A 5,000-nucleotide genomic window follows, 5' to 3' on the forward strand; every position below is an offset into this window, starting at 1 on the left:
ACGTAATCAACGCGAGCTTATGACTCGCGCTTACTGGGAATTCCTCGTTCATGGGGAACAATTGCAAGCCCCAATCCCTAGCACGAAGGAGGTTCAGCGGGTTACCCCGACCTTTCGGCCTAGGAAGACACGCTGATTCCTTCAGTGTAGCGCGCGTGCGGCCCAGAACATCTAAGGGCATCACAGACCTGTTATTGCTCAATCTCGTGCGGCTAGAAGCCGCCTGTCCCTCTAAGAAGAAAAGTAATCGCTGACAGCACGAAGGATGTCACGCGACTAGTTAGCAGGCTAGAGTCTCGTTCGTTATCGGAATTAACCAGACAAATCGCTCCACCAACTAAGAACGGCCATGCACCACCACCCACCGAATCAAGAAAGAGCTATCAATCTGTCAATCCTTCCGGTGTCCGGGCCTGGTGAGGTTTCCCGTGTTGAGTCAAATTAAGCCGCAGGCTCCACTCCTGGTGGTGCCCTTCCGTCAATTCCTTTAAGTTTCAGCTTTGCAACCATACTTCCCCCGGAACCCAAAAGCTTTGGTTTCCCGGAGGCTGCCCGCCGAGTCATCGGAGGAACTGCGGCGGATCGCTGGCTGGCATCGTTTATGGTTAGAACTAGGGCGGTATCTGATCGCCTTCGAACCTCTAACTTTCGTTCTTGATTAATGAAAACATACTTGGCAAATGCTTTCGCTTCTGTTCGTCTTGCGACGATCCAAGAATTTCACCTCTAACGTCGCAATACGAATGCCCCCGCCTGTCCCTATTAATCATTACCTCGGGTTCCGAAAACCAACAAAATAGAACCGAGGTCCTATTCCATTATTCCATGCACACAGTATTCAGGCGGGCTTGCCTGCTTTAAGCACTCTAATTTGTTCAAAGTAAACGTGCCGGCCCACCAAGACACTCAACTAAGAGCACCCTGGTAGGATTTCAACGGGGTCCGCCTCGGGACGCGCAAGCACGCCTTCGGCTCGCCCCACCGGCAGGACGTCCCACGATACATGCCAGTTAAACACCGACGGGCGGTGAACCAACAGCGTGGGACACAAATCCAACTACGAGCTTTTTAACCGCAACAACTTTAATATACGCTATTGGAGCTGGAATTACCGCGGCTGCTGGCACCAGACTTGCCCTCCAATAGATACTCGTTAAAGGATTTAAAGTGTACTCATTCCGATTACGGGGCCTCGGATGAGTCCCGTATCGTTATTTTTCGTCACTACCTCCCCGTGCCGGGAGTGGGTAATTTGCGCGCCTGCTGCCTTCCTTGGATGTGGTAGCCGTTTCTCAGGCTCCCTCTCCGGAATCGAACCCTGATTCCCCGTTACCCGTTACAACCATGGTAGGCGCAGAACCTACCATCGACAGTTGATAAGGCAGACATTTGAAAGATGCGTCGCCGGTACGAGGACCGTGCGATCAGCCCAAAGTTATTCAGAGTCACCAAGGCAAACGGACCAGACGAGCCAATCCGATTGGTTTTGATCTAATAAAAGCGTCCCTTCCATCTCTGGTCGGGACTCTGTTTGCATGTATTAGCTCTAGAATTACCACAGTTATCCAAGTAACGTGGGTACGATCTAAGGAACCATAACTGATTTAATGAGCCATTCGCGGTTTCACCTTAATGCGGCTTGTACTGAGACATGCATGGCTTAATCTTTGAGACAAGCATATGACTACTGGCAGGATCAACCAGGGAGCTGCGTCAACGAGAGCTGAGCAGCCGGCCGCCCGGGAGTGTGTCCCGAGGGCCCGCGCGAACACGCAAGCGTCCGCTCAATTATTCTGCAAACAGGAGGAGGCTGAGCTCCCCTGCACGATACACCTCGAAACCCTCTCAGGTCCCGGCGGCGCGCAGCGCCGTCCTAAGTACTTGGTCGGGTTCGAGAGAGGCGCAATCGCCCGGAGATGGGCGAGTAGACGCTTTCAGTGCGAACACCCGTGCTCCCAACTGAGCTTGCCGCTGCCGACAGAGGCCCGGGAGCGTGCTGTCGTGGCATTGCCGGCGGGAAACAACACGCGCCACCTACGGTGACCGGCAGCTCCAACGCCAGCGCCACAGAAGGGCAAAGCCCCACTTGGGTGCAGAAGCGAACTCTCCCAGCACAGCGCACGCGCCAACACGTCCGCAGAGCTGCGATACAAACCACCTGCGAGAACCGCTGGGGGCGACCGAGCAGCAGACGGCGTCGCGACGCCGAGTGCCGGGCGGCGGCGCATCCTCAACGCACACAGTCCGCAATCGGACCAGCACACTGCAGATGTCCACCGCGCTTCGCACCGGGCTCGGCAGAACCCACTTTGGCCGCCTGGCGCCGCGCGCAGGGTGCGCCGGCGCATAGCTGGGACGCCAGCCGGGCCCGTCGGCCGGCGCTCCTGCCACTGGGCGCCCCCCACCAGCCGGCTGTAGTGCGTGCGCTCACGCAGCGCGCGGCCAGCACGCCGGGCGGCCCCCCCTCACCGGCCGGGGACTGTCCCGCCAAGCCACAGCCTCGTATCGCTTCATACCCACATGGCCAACTCAGGTTCGGGGGCATGGCGGGTACCGCCGAAACAACCGGTTCATAGATGTACCGATCGTCGCTATCACCGATGCACCTGCAGCGCGAACAACCGCTCAACAACTGATTTCCAGTTCATTTGCGGATCTTTGGCAGCAAACGTATACGTCAATCTACATTTGCGAAATCTACGATTCTGGCATGCCTGCATGTTATGTGTCACGACACGCTACATCAGCCCACATACACACTGCGGCATGTACACGAGAGAACACGTGGAAGATGGTCCGCGCACGTGTGCAATGTCCCTTGCGCGGTCGACTGTCAACCGGCCTCTGTAGCATGTCGCAGATGTGGAACGCGGTCCACCGTGCTATCATGTTGTGTGGGGCAATACGATTAAATAGGAAAACCCTCGTCGCTACATCAACAGACGGCTCACGCTGATTCCCGGCAGAGGGAGGAGGGGGGGGGGGGGGGCCAACATGCAATACTTTCGTCCGTACCTACCTACCACATGTCTGTACGGCGTACAACAGTGCAATCTCGCTGTAATGGGGAGACGAGACAAGTAGCATCGTGCACAACATATGGCCCTTATGATTCGCCATTGTAGGGCGCAGCCGGTGTACGGTCAAGCATGTGCCACATTATGTCACTCAGTACGTAACGACGGATGATCAGTGTGGGTTACGCGTACATCAGCGGACAGTCCACACAGGCCGTACCACAACGTACACTGACTGCATCGACAACCGAATGCAACTGAACAGCTGCAAGGCTCATTTCACAAACAAACGCCTGACCGACCAGCTTGGAAGGGCAGGAGGGGAGGGCGATATTCGTTCTGTAGCGGTACACCCTTCCAGTGGTTAGCGGGACTGTGTAGAAAGTACGCAACACTCGAAAGACCTTTATGTGAGGGTACGCACCATGGCATCAAGAAATACACATGACACCAGAGGATCCAAGCAGTGAACTATGTTCAGAGGGTTGCTGTTAGGCAAAGCTACATTCCTGTGACGTTACATGTGACAGTTAAGGTGCAGTGTAAGTTAGGTTAAGGTGCAGTGTAAGTTAGGTTAAGGTGCAGCGTAAGTTAGGTTAAGGTGCAGTGTAAGTTAGGTTAAGGTGCAGCGTAAGTTAGGTTAAGGTGCAGCGTAAGTTAGGTTAAGGTGCAGCGTAAGTTGGGTTAAGGTGCAGCGTAACTTGGGTTAAGGTGCAGCGTAACTTGGGTTAAGGTGCAGCGTAACTTGGGTTAAGGTGCAGCGTAACTTGGGTTAAGGTGCAGCGTAACTTGGGTTAAGGTGCAGCGTAACTTGGGTTAAGGTGCAGCGTAACTTGGGTTAAGGTGCAGCGTAACTTGGGTTAAGGTGCAGCGTAACTTGGGTTAAGGTGCAGCGTAACTTGGGTTAAGGTGCAGCGTAACTTGGGTTAAGGTGCAGCGTAACTTGGGTTAAGGTGCAGCGTAACTTGGGTTAAGGTGCAGCGTAACTTGGGTTAAGGTGCAGCGTAACTTGGGTTAAGGTGCAGCGTAACTTGGGTTAAGGTGCAGCGTAACTTGGGTTAAGGTGCAGCGTAACTTGGGTTAAGGTGCAGCGTAACTTGGGTTAAGGTGCAGCGTAACTTGGGTTAAGGTGCAGCGTAACTTGGGTTAAGGTGCAGCGTAACTTGGGTTAAGGTGCAGCGTAACTTGGGTTAAGGTGCAGCGTAACTTGGGTTAAGGTGCAGCGTAACTTGGGTTAAGGTGCAGCGTAACTTGGGTTAAGGTGCAGCGTAACTTGGGTTAAGGTGCAGCGTAACTTGGGTTAAGGTGCAGCGTAACTTGGGTTAAGGTGCAGCGTAACTTAGGTTAAGGTGCCAACGTGGGTTAGGTTAAGGGGCCAACGTGGGTTAGGTTAAGGGCCAACGTGGGTTAGGTTAAGGGCCAACGTGGGTTAGGTTAAGGGCCAACGTGGGTTAGGTTAAGGGCCAACGTGGGTTAGGTTAAGGGCCAACGTGGGTTAGGTTAAGGGCCAACGTGGGTTAGGTTAAGGGCCAACGTGGGTTAGGTTAAGGGCCAACGTGGGTTAGGTTAAGGGCCAACGTGGGTTAGGTTAAGGGCCAACGTGGGTTAGGTTAAGGGCCAACGTGGGTTAGGTTAAGGGCCAACGTGGGTTAGGTTAAGGGCCAACGTGGGTTAGGTTAAGGGCCAACGTGGGTTAGGTTAAGGGCCAACGTGGGTTAGGTTAAGGGCCAACGTGGGTTAGGTTGCCAGAGATGTGTCAAATCAGGATGTACGTTTGGCTGGTGTCAGGTGGTGGGTTGGTTCGATGCCTTTATAAGGAGTGTGGCCAAAGGGTATTTTATTACTTGTACCTTTTGTGTTGTGGCGTGGCGTTGCGTCCTGTGTTGATACTGGGTGGACCACTGTGGGTGTTGCTGGCTGATTTGAGCTGCGTTGTTTGCGGGTGGTGTGAGACATTCTGTCTTATTAGTGGACGTGACGTTC

General features: G+C 54.3%; 1 non-coding gene across 1 annotated transcript in view; it reads right to left on the reverse strand.

Moving 5' to 3' along the window:
* The window catches only part of LOC126329351 (small subunit ribosomal RNA), a 1,893-nt gene extending 186 nt beyond the window's left edge, over positions 1-1,707 (reverse strand). The window contains exon 1 of the ribosomal RNA XR_007562229.1: positions 1-1,707. This exon is cut by the window's left edge and continues 186 nt beyond it. This is a non-coding gene — a ribosomal RNA (small subunit ribosomal RNA).
* Between the last annotated feature and the right edge of the window lie 3,293 nt (positions 1,708-5,000).

The sequence above is a fragment of the Schistocerca gregaria genome, unplaced genomic scaffold (genome assembly GCF_023897955.1).
Source record: "Schistocerca gregaria isolate iqSchGreg1 unplaced genomic scaffold, iqSchGreg1.2 ptg001172l, whole genome shotgun sequence".
Taxonomy (NCBI): domain Eukaryota; kingdom Metazoa; phylum Arthropoda; class Insecta; order Orthoptera; family Acrididae; genus Schistocerca; species Schistocerca gregaria.